This window comes from Hyla sarda, chromosome 2 (assembly GCF_029499605.1).
Source record: "Hyla sarda isolate aHylSar1 chromosome 2, aHylSar1.hap1, whole genome shotgun sequence".
Taxonomy (NCBI): Eukaryota; Metazoa; Chordata; class Amphibia; order Anura; family Hylidae; genus Hyla; species Hyla sarda.
The window spans coordinates 138,991,711-139,005,689 of NC_079190.1; positions in this window are offsets into that span (position 1 = coordinate 138,991,711).

The following is a 13,979-nucleotide window of genomic DNA, read 5'->3' on the forward strand; positions in this document are numbered from 1 at the left end:
GCGGCCCCGCTCCCTAGGGCGCGCGCGCGCCGGGTCTTTGCGATTTAAAGGGCCACTGCGCCGCTGATTGGCGCAGTGGTTCCAATTAGTGTTTACACCTGTGCACTTCCCTATATCACCTCACTTCCCCTTCACTCCCTCGCCGGATCTTGTTGCCTTAGTGCCAGTGAAAGCGTTTCCTTGTGTGTTCCTAGCCTGTGTTCCTGACCTCCTGCCGTTGCCCCTGACTACGATCCTTGCTGCCTGCCCCGACCTTCTGCTACGTCCGACCTTGCTTCTGTCTACTCCCTTGTACCGCGCCTATCTTCAGCAGCCAGAGAGGTTGAGCCGTTGCTAGGGGATACGACCTGGTCACTACCGCCGCAGCAAGACCATCCCGCTTTGCGGCGGGCTCTGGTGAAAACCAGTAGTGACTTAGAACCGATCCTCTAGCACGGTCCACGCCAATCCCTCTCTGGCACAGAGGATCCACTACCTGCCAGCCGGCATCGTGACAATGTATTGCCGCTTTTCATGATTTTCAATAAAAAGCAATTAGGAATCTATACCTGACTCCTGTGTCACCACACCGATGTAGTGCTCCAGTGCCGAAGTCGGATATTCACTGGAAGGTCAAGGAAACCCCTGCTGGGATTCCCATCTCCCACATCTGTACTTCTGTAGAAGAAACCCTGCAACAGAAATAAACCTGCCTGCAACAGAATTTACAGTGCGACAGAAAACCCTGTGACAGAAATTACCATGCAATAGAAATTACCGTGCAAAAGAATTTTTCCCTGCGACTAAAAATATTGGGAAAAATGCAACAGATTAGTAAATACCAAGTGAAAAAAAGGTTGAAAACACAAAAAAGAAACACAAACCAACACTCCACTCTTAGTAAATGAGGGTCAATATGTTTTGTTTTTATAACACTGCTCAGTACACAAATTTGTCTCTGACCTGTTTGGACATTTCTTGGTGTTTAATGTTGTTCTTAATGTGTTTAATGTTGTTCGGTGTTCTTAATGTTGCTTGCTTTATGGCATTGCAGACTCATGGGCCATTCTGAACAAGTGTTCTTATACTGACATCATACAAAAGGAACACAGGGTGCGCTCCCCTGGTTGGAATCTGGTGCAATTTCGAGCAGTGCAGAAACTCAATCAAAACGCACTCACCTGAATGTGTTGTGCAAATAGAGGAACAACACTCAGGCCGCTTGATTCAAGTTCCCGGGGCCTGATTCAAGCTGCTGCAGCTCCCACCGTCCCAGCACACAATGAAGATACAAGAATTTCCAAGAAATTGGAGGTAATTTGTGCTGCAACCAGACGTAAGCTTTAAATATGCTCTTGGACCAAGAGCATATATATAGCTTACGTCTGGTGGTAGCACAAATTACGTTCCATTTCTTGGAAATTCTTGTATATATACTGACATCATGTGACAGATCATTTGACACTTTGAATACAGGCATCTGTATTTAACTCATTTTGCAAGTTCTCAAGTAGACTGATTGGTCCATCCATAATTTGAGGGCTAATGTGCACTTACAGCTTTACAGTAGTTACTTATTTTTAATTTCTTTAGAAAATGTGAGAAGGGCCTGGCATGAGAGAGCCTGGCTTTATAACAGCCCTGCATCATAGCCTACTCCAGAAATTGGAATAAGTTATGTCAGAAATCTACTCCAGCTCATAGCTGTTGTAGATTTTAGGTCTGACTCATGAACTGTGCATGAGATGAGTCAAATATATTAAGAGGCTGGTGTGTTTTCATAAATATGACTCATCTTAAGATGGCCTTCTTTTACTGAGACCAGCATCTGAGACATTTGCCATAATAAGTCCTCCTAAATGAGTTTATAGATGAATTAAAGGACACACTTGCTTATTCAGCGTTAAGCTATACCATTAAATAGGTGAAGTAACACTAATAGAAACACTAATAGGTGAAGTAAGCAACAAATTATTTAATCACATGAAAGACTAATAGGTTAAGTAAATAACAGATTCACTCATTACAATGGCACCTGTCAAGGGGTGGGATAAATTAGGAAGCAACCTAGCAGTCATTTCTCTAAGTCCGTGTGCTGGGAGCAGCTAAAACAGAAAGTGGTAAGAGCGACTTTCACAAAGGCAAATTATAAGGGCTTAATGACAAAATCAGAGAATCTCCAAAAGGGCAGGTCTTCTGGAATGTTCCCAGTAAACAAAGGATAGTACCTGGCAAAAAAAGTTTTGAGAAAAAACAACTGAGCACAAAGTCTCATGAACACAGCTCTATAACAACATAACAATATTAACTATAACTTGGGAGAATATCTGTCCCATATGGCACTCATATGTAGAACCTGCATCTGCAGAACATTATTATTATTAATTTATTTATTTATATTGTGCCCTTGGTTCTAGGGTACTTTACATATGATAAAGGTATATGTACATAAGACTAACATGGGACCATTGAGCATTACACAGAGTAACTTGCCATCTGACATAGACGGAGAGAGGGCCCTGCCCGCAAGGGCTCACAATCTACAAGGAGAGGGAAGTAAACAGTAGGTGAGGGGGACAGCAAGTCATCTATGAGCAGGTGATAAAGTAGCCATTAGTGGTGCAGTGGCAGCAGGGTTAATGATGGTTGTAGGCTTGCTTTAATAGATGGGTCTTTAGGTTGCTTTTGAAGGTCTTGATGGTGGGTGAGAGCCAGATGTGCTGGGGTAGTGAGTTCCAGTGTATGGGGGAAGCTCGGGAGAAGTCTTGGTGACGGTCATGTGAAAGGCGTAACGGGGGGAGTGTAGGCAGACGTCTTGAGGTGATTGGAGATTACGTGCAGGGCGGTATAGGGAGATCAGGTCAGAGATGTATGGAGGGGAAAGGTGTCCTTATGTCATGGTGAACAGTTTAAATTGAATTTGTTGGGCAATGGGTGGCCAGTGAAGGGATTGACACAGGGGAGAGGTAGGGTAGAAGCGAGGTGAGAGGTGGATTATTTGAGCAGCAGAGATGAGGCTGGATTGATGGGGAGCATTGTCCTAACCTTTATAATTATGCTGTACTTTAGCCTATTCTGCAAAACAAATCTAATATGTTTTTCACTTTTTTAAACCAACTTGAATATGCCAAATTGCCTATAGTTTCCTATGCATTCATACTTAACCCCATTTCAATGGTGGGATGAGCTCCTCTGTAACGAAGAACATTAATCTGTTTGGCTGTTAATCTAGGAAATCCCCACAACTAGATGGCCTCCATGTTGGAAAATGCAGACCGGTGTACATCTTGCACAATTTATGCAATCCTAGAACAGCAGTTTGAGGGTGCATATTGTTGTGCGAGATATGTGCGAGTTGTTCATTTGGAAGCCCTAGAATCTAGAGGAGCAACTGGCAACACTGAGACACATTGACAACTTGGAGAGGAGTCTCCTGCTCACTGAGCAAGTACTCTCTGGGGTAGAGGTGGGGGGAGGATAGTGGGACGGAGGTGTAGAACAGTCAGGCAGTTAGCTGAGTTAAATTTAGAAAAAGGGGTAGAGGGAAAGGTGTCAGGGAGGCTAGTCCTGATCTGGCCCACCCCAACAAGTTTGCCCAGTTGGCAGATGAGGGGGATGTCATTTCAGAACTAACAGTACTGCAGCAAGATACTGCCTCTGACCTCAGGGGGGGTGTCTGCTCCAGTAAGGAGGGAAGGAGGAGTGCAGGGCAGGGCAGACAGGTATTGTTAGTGGGGGACAGACAGGGTGATCTGTCACAAAGACCGGGATCGCCAAACAGTGTGTTTTCTTCCTGCTGCTCGAGTTCGGTATATCGCGGATCGGGTTGACAGGTTGCTGGGTGGGGCTGGAGAGGACCCAGCGGTCATGGTACATATTGGTACCAATGACAAAGTAAGAGGTAGGTGGAGTGTCCTTAAAAATTCCCTGGTGCTTACTATCCAAAGGATAGGGGATAAGATGCCTGATCGCGGGAGTCCCGCAGCTGGGGACGCCCGTGATCATGCACGCGGCACCCCGTTTGTAATCAGTGCCCGGAGCGTGTTCGCTCCGGGTCTGATTACACTCGACCGCAGAGCCGGCGGCATGTGACATCACGCCCCCGTCCCCTGTGTGACGTCACGCTCTGCCCCTCAATGCAAGCCTACGGGAAGGGGCGTGATTTGCTTAGAACTGTTTTAGGGTATCCCTGTTACGCCGAGCGCTCCGGGTTCCCGCTCCTCCCCGGAGCGCTCGCTTCTCCCCCTCCGCTGCAGCGCTCCGGTCACGTCCTCTGACCCGGGGCGCTGCGATCCTGCTGCCAGCCGGGATGCGATTCGCGATGCGGGTAGCGCCCGCTCGCGATGCGCACCCCGGCTCCCCTACCTGACTCGCTCCCCGTCTGTTCTGTCCCGGCGCGCGCGGCCCCGCTCCCTAGGGCGCGCGCGCGCCGGGTCTCTGCGATTTAAAGGGCCACTGCGCCGCTGATTGGCGCAGTGGTTCCAATTAGGGTTATCACCTGTGCACTTCCCTATATTACCTCACTTCCCTTGCACTCCCTTGCCGGATCTTGTTGCCTTAGTGCCAGTGAAAGCGTTCCTTGTGTGTCCCTTGCCAGTGTTTCCAGACCTTCTGCCGTTGCCCCTGACTACGATCCTTGCTGCCTGCCCCGACCTTCTGCTACGTCCGACCTTGCTTCTGCCTACTCCCTTGTACCGCGCCTATCTTCAGCAGCCAGAGAGGTGAGCCGTTGCTAGTGGATACGACCTGGTCACTACCGCCGCAGCAAGACCATCCCGCTTTGCGGCGGGCTCTGGTGAATACCAGTAGTGGCTTAGAACCGGTCCACTAGCACGGTCCACGCCAATCCCTCTCTGGCACAGAGGGTCCACTACCTGCCAGCCGGCATCGTGACAGTAGATCCGGCCATGGATCCCGCTGAAGTTCCTCTGCCAGTTGTCGCTGACCTCACCACGGTGGTCGCCCAGCAGTCACAACAGATTGCGCAACAAGGCCAACAGCTGTCTCAACTGACCGTTATGCTACAACAGTTGCTACCACAGCTTCAGCAGTCATCTCCTCCGCCAGCTCCTGCACCTCCTCCGCAGCGAGGGGCCGCTCCTGGGATACGCTTATCCTTGCCGGATAAATTTGATGGGGACTCTAAGTTTTGCCGTGGCTTCCTTTCCCAATGTTCCCTGCATCTGGAGATGATGTCGGACCTGTTTCCCACTGAAAGGTCTAAGGTGGCTTTCGTAGTCAGTCTTCTGTCCGGAAAAGCCCTGTCATGGGCCACACCGCTCTGGGACCACAATGACCCCGTCACTGCCTCTGTACACTCCTTCTTCTCGGAAATCCGAAGTGTCTTTGAGGAACCTGCCCGAGCCTCTTCTGCTGAGACTGCCCTGTTGAACCTGGTCCAGGGTAATTCTTCCGTTGGCGAGTATGCCGTACAATTCCGTACACTTGCTTCAGAATTGTCCTGGAATAATGAGGCCCTCTGCGCGACCTTCAAAAAAGGCCTATCCAGCAACATTAAAGATGTTCTGGCCGCACGAGAAATTCCTGCTAATCTACATGAACTTATTCACCTAGCCACTCGCATTGACATGCGTTTTTCTGAAAGGCGTCAGGAACTCCGTCAAGATATGGACTCTGTTCGCACGAGGCGTTTCGTCTCCTCGGCTCCTCTCTCCTCTGGTACCCTGCAATCTGTTCCTGTGCCTCCCGCCGTGGAGGCTATGCAGGTCGACCGGTCTCGCCTGACACCTCAAGAGAGGACACGACGCCGTATGGAGAACCTCTGCCTGTACTGTGCTAGTACCGAACACTTCCTGAGGGATTGTCCTATCCGTCCTCCCCGCCTGGAAAGACGTACGCTGACTCCGCACAAAGGTGAGACAGTCCTTGATGTCTACTCTGCTTCTCCACGTCTTACTGTGCCTGTGCGGATGTCTGCCTCTGCCTTCTCCTTCTCTACAGTGGCCTTCTTGGACTCTGGATCTGCAGGAAATTTTATTTTGGCCTCTCTCGTCAACAGGTTCAACATCCCAGTGACCAGTCTCGCCAGACCCCTCTACATCAATTGTGTAAATAATGAAAGATTGGACTGTGCCATACGTTTCCGCACGGAGCCCCTTCTTATGAGCATCGGATCTCATCATGAGAGGATTGAACTTTTGGTCCTCCCCAATTGCACCTCGGAGATTCTCCTTGGACTTCCCTGGCTTCAACTTCATTCCCCAACCCTGGATTGGTCCACTGGGGAGATCAAGAGTTGGGGGTCCTCTTGTTCCAAGAACTGTCTAAAACCGGTTCCCAATAACCCTTGCCGTAACTCTGTGGTTCCTCCAGTAACCGGTCTCCCTAAGGCCTATATGGACTTCGCGGATGTTTTCTGCAAAAAACAAGCTGAGACTCTACCTCCTCACAGGCCTTATGATTGCCCTATCGACCTCCTCCCGGGTACTACTCCACCCCGGGGCAGAATTTATCCTCTCTCTGCCCCAGAGACTCTTGCCATGTCCGAATACGTCCAGGAGAATCTAAAAAAGGGCTTTATCCGTAAATCCTCCTCTCCTGCCGGAGCCGGATTTTTCTTTGTGTCCAAAAAAGATGGCTCCCTACGTCCTTGCATTGACTACCGCGGTCTTAATAAAATCACGGTTAAGAACCGCTACCCCTTACCCCTCATCTCTGAACTCTTTGATCGCCTCCAAGGTGCCCACATCTTCACTAAATTGGACTTAAGAGGCGCCTATAACCTCATCCGCATCAGAGAGGGGGACGAGTGGAAAACGGCATTTAACACCAGAGATGGACACTTTGAGTATCTGGTCATGCCCTTTGGACTGTGCAATGCCCCTGCCGTCTTCCAAGACTTTGTCAATGAAATTTTTCGTGATCTGTTATACTCCTGTGTTGTGGTATATCTGGACGATATCCTAATTTTTTCTGCCAATCTAGAAGAACACCGCCAGCATGTCCGTATGGTTCTTCAGAGACTTCGTGACAACCAACTCTATGCCAAAATTGAGAAATGTCTGTTTGAATGCCAATCTCTTCCTTTTCTAGGATATTTGGTCTCTGGCCAGGGACTACAGATGGATCCAGACAAACTCTCTGCCGTCTTAAATTGGCCACGCCCCTCCGGACTCCGTGCTATCCAACGCTTTTTGGGGTTCGCCAATTATTACAGGCAATTTATTCCACATTTTTCTACCATTGTGGCTCCTATCGTGGCTTTAACCAAGAAAAATGCTGATCCCAAGTCTTGGCCTCCTCAAGCAGAGGACTCCTTTAAACGACTCAAGTCTGCCTTTTCTTCGGCTCCCGTGCTCTCCAGACCTGACCCTTCCAAACCCTTCCTATTGGAGGTTGATGCCTCCTCAGTAGGAGCTGGAGCTGTTCTTCTACAAAAAAATTCTTCCGGGCATGCTGTCACTTGTGGTTTTTTCTCTAGGACCTTCTCTCCAGCGGAGAGGAACTACTCCATCGGGGATCGAGAGCTTCTAGCCATTAAATTAGCACTTGAGGAATGGAGGCATCTGCTGGAGGGATCAAGATTTCCTGTCATTATCTACACCGACCACAAGAACCTCTCCTACCTCCAGTCGGCCCAACGGCTGAATCCTCGCCAGGCCCGGTGGTCTCTGTTCTTTGCCCGATTTAATTTTGAGATTCACTTTCGTCCTGCCGATAAGAACATTAGGGCCGATGCTCTCTCTCGTTCCTCGGATGCCTCAGAAGTTGATCTCCCTCCGCAACACATCATTCCACCTGACTGCCTGATCTCCACTTCTCCTGCCTCCATCAGGCAGACTCCTCCAGGAAAGACCTTTGTTTCTCCACGCCAACGCCTCGGAATCCTCAAATGGGGTCACTCCTCCCATCTCGCAGGTCATGCGGGCATCAAGAAATCTGTGCAACTCATCTCCCGCTTCTATTGGTGGCCGACTCTGGAGACGGATGTTGGGGACTTTGTGCGAGCCTGCACTATCTGTGCCCGGGATAAGACTCCTCGCCAGAAGCCCGCTGGTTTTCTTCATCCTCTGCCTGTCCCCGAACAGCCTTGGTCTCTGATTGGTATGGATTTTATTACTGATTTACCCCCTTCCCGTGGCAACACCGTTATTTGGGTGGTCGTTGATCGATTCTCCAAAATGGCACATTTCATCCCTCTTCCTGGTCTTCCTTCTGCGCCTCAGTTGGCTAAACAATTTTTTGTACACATTTTTCGTCTTCACGGGTTGCCTACGCAGATTGTCTCGGATAGAGGGGTCCAATTCGTGTCTAAATTCTGGAGAGCTCTCTGTAAACAACTCAAGATTAAATTAAATTTTTCCTCTGCATATCATCCCCAGTCCAATGGACAAGTAGAAAGAATTAACCAGATCCTGGGTGACTATTTGCGACATTTTGTTTCCTCCCGCCAGGATGACTGGGCAGATCTCCTTCCATGGGCCGAATTCTCGTATAACTTCAGGGTCTCTGAATCTTCCTCCAAATCCCCATTTTTCGTGGTGTACGGCCGTCACCCTCTTCCTCCCCTCCCTACCCCCTTGCCCTCTGGTCTGCCCGCTGTGGATGAAATTTCTCGTGACCTTTCCATTATATGGAGAGAGACCCAAAATTCTCTCTTACAGACTTCTTCACGCATGAAGAGATTCGCGGATAAGAAAAGAAGAGCTCCCCCCGTTTTTTCCCCTGGAGACAAGGTATGGCTCTCCGCTAAATATGTCCGCTTCCGTGTCCCTAGCTACAAGTTGGGACCACGCTATCTTGGTCCTTTCAAAATTTTGTGTCAAATTAATCCTGTCTCTTATAAACTTCTTCTTCCTCCTTCTCTTCGTATCCCTAATGCCTTTCACGTCTCTCTTCTCAAACCACTCATCCTCAACCGTTTTTCTCCCAAATCTGTTCCTCCCACTCCTGTTTCCGGCTCCTCGGACGTCTTCTCGGTCAAGGAGATTTTGGCTGCCAAAAAGGTCAGAGGGAAAAATTTTTTTTTAGTAGACTGGGAGGGTTGTGGTCCTGAAGAGAGATCCTGGGAACCTGAGGACAACATCCTTGACAAAAGTCTGCTCCTCAGGTTCTCAGGCTCCAAGAAGAGGGGGAGACCCAAGGGGGGGGGTACTGTTACGCCGAGCGCTCCGGGTTCCCGCTCCTCCCCGGAGCGCTCGCTTCTCCCCCTCCGCTGCAGCGCTCCGGTCACGTCCTCTGACCCGGGGCGCTGCGATCCTGCTGCCAGCCGGGATGCGATTCGCGATGCGGGTAGCGCCCGCTCGCGATGCGCACCCCGGCTCCCCTACCTGACTCGCTCCCCGTCTGTTCTGTCCCGGCGCGCGCGGCCCCGCTCCCTAGGGCGCGCGCGCGCCGGGTCTCTGCGATTTAAAGGGCCACTGCGCCGCTGATTGGCGCAGTGGTTCCAATTAGGGTTATCACCTGTGCACTTCCCTATATTACCTCACTTCCCTTGCACTCCCTTGCCGGATCTTGTTGCCTTAGTGCCAGTGAAAGCGTTCCTTGTGTGTCCCTTGCCAGTGTTTCCAGACCTTCTGCCGTTGCCCCTGACTACGATCCTTGCTGCCTGCCCCGACCTTCTGCTACGTCCGACCTTGCTTCTGCCTACTCCCTTGTACCGCGCCTATCTTCAGCAGCCAGAGAGGTGAGCCGTTGCTAGTGGATACGACCTGGTCACTACCGCCGCAGCAAGACCATCCCGCTTTGCGGCGGGCTCTGGTGAATACCAGTAGTGGCTTAGAACCGGTCCACTAGCACGGTCCACGCCAATCCCTCTCTGGCACAGAGGGTCCACTACCTGCCAGCCGGCATCGTGACAATCCCTTTGCCGATAAGCGATTGAAGAGATCCTGTGCCTGAGAAAGAAAATCTTCTTCTTTACTATTTATCCGTTTCAGACTTAAGAATTGATGTGATAGTAATGGGGGACTTTAACTATCCTGATATAAACTTTCTGAGTATAGCTAAAGACAATTATCTGTCCCAAATGGCGCAGGGCCTGACCAGAGGGGGTGCCCTAGTAGACTTAATATTAACCAACAGACCTGACAGAGTAACTAATGTGCAGGTAGAAGGACACTTAAGAAATAGTGATCATAAAATAATACATTATAACTTGTTCTTCAATAAGGGAATCTCGCAAGGGGCCACAAAAACAATGAACTTTAGGAAGGCTGTGCAATTTAGGGGGAGTGGCACCCTCTCTAGATATGCACCTATCCTTGTTTCACAGGAGGTTTTTTAAATTGATAGTGGATCCAGCATGTCACCCAATCAGAGGCCATATGCCCAGCAGAGGTGAGTGAAATTAGTTTTAGGGTCCCATCCGAAATGAGGTCACCTCCGTGTAGTGGATGGCGGACACGTTTTGATCAAAAAGTGAGCTAAGAGCCTCTATTTTTTGACCAAGAGTGCTGCTGCAACCTTCTTTTTTGTATACAAGGCAAAGTTTGATCAACTCAGAGTAGTGATAAGCAGCTTTGCCCATATTCGAATTTGCGATATATTTCGCGAATATGTAGACAAATATTCGTTCTATATTCACGAATTTCGTGTATTCGTTATATTCACGTATTCGGGGAAGAAAACAGTGAGGGGGTGGGCAACTTTACTATTGGTTGCTAGGGATGTTGTTGATAACCTCTGACAAGTGTATTTGCATCATTCTAATTGCCCCACAAGTGAAAAGAAGGAATATGCGAATATGGGCAAATGTGCATATGTGGAAAAAAAAGCGAATATTCGCAATTTTGAATATATAGCGAATATATTCGCGGTAAAAATTCGAAATGCGAATATTCGTGCCCAACACTAACTCAGAGAAGCCCTTAACGCCTTAAGGACCAAGCCCATTTTCACCTTAAGGTCCAGAGCATTTTTTTGCACATCTGACCACTGCCACTTTAGTCATTAATAACTCTGGGATACTTTTACTTTTCATTCTGATTCCAAGACAGTTTTTTTCGTGACATATTCTACTTCATGTTAGTTGTACATTTTTGTCGATACTTGCATCCTTTCTTGGTGAAAAATTCCAAAATTTGATGAAAAAATTGAAAATTTTGCATATTTCTAACTTTGAAGCTCTCTTCTTGTAAGGAAAATAGACATAACAAATAAATGATATATTGATTCACATATACAATATGTCTACTTTATGTTTTCATCATAAAGTTGACATGTTTATACTTTTGGAAGACATCAGAGGGCTTCAAAGTTCAGCAGCAATTTTCTATTTTTTCACAAAATGTTCAAAACCTTTATTTTTCAGGGACCAGTTCAGTTTGAAGTGGATTTGAAGGGCCTTCGTATTAAAAATACCCTATTAATTATCCATTATAGAAACTGCACCCCTCAAAGTATTCAAAATGACATTCAGAAAGTTTTGTTAATCCTTTAGGTGTTTCACAGGAATAGCAGCAAAGTGAAGGAAAACATTCAAAATCTTAATTTTTTTACACACACGTGTTCTTGTAGACCCAGTTTTTGAACTTTTACAAGGGGTAAAAGGAGAAAAAGTCCCCAAAAATGTGTAACCCAATTTCTCTAGAGTAAGGAAATACCTCAAATGTTATGTGAAGTGTTCGGCGGGCGCAGTAGAGAGCTCAGAAGAGAAGGAGCGACAATGGGATTTTGGAGAGTGAATTTTGCTGAATTGGTTTTTGGGGGGAATGTCACATTTAGGAAGCCCCTATTGTGCCAGAACAGCAAAAAAATCACATGGCATACTATTTTGGAAACGAAACACTTCAAGGCACGTAACAAGGGGTCCAGTGAGCCTTAACATCCCACAGGTGTTTGCCGAGTTTTCGTAAAAGTTGGATGTGTAATTGAAAAAAAAAATTCAATAAAGTGCCGTTTTTTTCCCAAAATTTACCATTTTTACAAAGGGTAATGGAAGAAAATGCCCCCAAAAATTTGTAACCCCATCTCTTCTGAGTATGGAAATACCCCATGTTATGAGGTAAAATGCTCTGCGGGTTAACTATAATGCTCAGAAGAGAAGGAGTCACATTTGGCTTTTGGAATGCAAATTTTGCAGAATTTTTTTTTGAGGGGGGGCATGTCGCATTTAGGAAACCCCTATGGTGCTAGAACAGCAAAATAGAAAAACCACATGGCCTACTATTTTGGAAACTACACCTCTCACCACATCCCACAGATGTTTGATGACTTTTTCTTAAAGTCGGATGTTTAAATAAAAAAAAGAAAATGTTTCACTAAAATGCAGTTTTTTCCCCAAATTTAATATTTTAAAAGGGGTAATATGAGAAATTGCCAGCCGAAATTTGTAAATGCTCAGAAGAGGAGGCGCGCCATTGAGCTTTTGGAGAGAGAATTTGTTTGGAATGGAAGTCAGGAGCCATATGCATTTACAAAGCCACCCATGGTGCCATAACAGTGGACCCCCCCCCCAACATGTGACCCCATTTTGGAGACTACACCCCTCACATAATTTAATAAGGGGTGCAGTGAGCATTTACACCCCACTGGCGTTTGACAGATCTTTGGAACAGTGGGCTGTGCAAATGAAAAATAAAATTTTTCATTTCTACGGATCACTGTTCCAAAAATCTTTCAGACACCTGTGGGGCGTAAATGCTCACTGCACCCCTTATTACATTACGAGAGGGGTGTACTTTCCAAAATTGAGTCACGTGGGGGGTCCACTGTTCTGCAAATCACCAATTTATGCCTCAAATGTACATAGTGCGTTCTCACTCCTGAGTCCTGTTTTGCGCCCGCAGAGCATTTTACGCCCACATATGGGGTATTTGCATACTCAGGAGAAATTGTGTCACAAATTTTTTTTTTTGGGGGGGGCTTTTTTTCCTTTTACTTCTTGTGAAAATAAAAAGTATGGGGCAACACCAGCACGTTAGTGTAAAATGTTTTATTGTTTTACACTAACATGCTGGTGTAGACCCCAACTTTTCCTTTTCATAAGGGGTAAAAGGAGAAATAGACCCCCAAAATTTGTAACTCAATTGTTCCCGAGCACGGAAATACCCCATATGTGGCCCCAAACTGTTTCCTTAAAATTCGACAGGGTTCCGAAGTGAGAGAGCGCCATGCGCATTTGAGGACTAAATTAGGGATTGCATAGGCGTGAACATAGGGATATTCTACATCAATGATTCCCAAACAGGGTGCCTCCAGCTGTTGCTAAACTCCCAGCATGCCTGGACAGTCAGTGGCTGTCCGGAAATGCTGGGAGTTATTTTGCAACAGCTAGAGGCTCCATTTTGGAAACACTGCCGTACAATACGTTATCATTTTATTTATTTTTTTTTGGGGGGGGGGGGGGGGCGGTGTAAGGGGTTTACATGTAGAGTTTTACCCTTTATTATGTGTTAGTGTAGTGTAGTGTTTTTAGGGTACATTCGCACTGGTGGGGGTTTATGGTGAGTTCCCACTAGGAGTTTGCGCTGCGGGGGGAAATTTGCTGCAGCTGAAACTTGAAGCAGGAAACTCACTGTAAACCTGCCCGTGTGAATGTACACTGTACATTCACATCGGGGGCGGGGGGGGGCAGCAAACCTGACAGACCATGCATGCTAGGAGTTGTACTTTTGCAACAGCTGGAGGCACACTGGTTGGAAAACCTTTAGTTAGGTTCTGTTACCTAACTCAGTATCTGGGCATGCTGGGAGTTGTAGTTTTGTAACATCTGGAGTGCTACAGTTTAGAGACCACTGTATAGGGGTCTCAAAACTGTAGCCCTCCAGATATTACTAGGCAACTACTCACCGGCTTCCATAGGATTGCTGCACCAGGGAGCCGCACCAGGGAGCCGAATCGCCGTCCTCTGCCACCCGCCTCCGACAGCCGATGGTTAGTGGACCTCTGGCGCCAGTCACCATCACTTCTCCCATTCTGTCCAGACTACTGTGGGTGGGCAGAACGGGGGAACCGAACTTTAACACCCCCACCGTCCCCGATCTGCTATTGGTCGGTCGCTTCTGACTGAACAATAGCAGGGATAGGAGGGAGGGTGT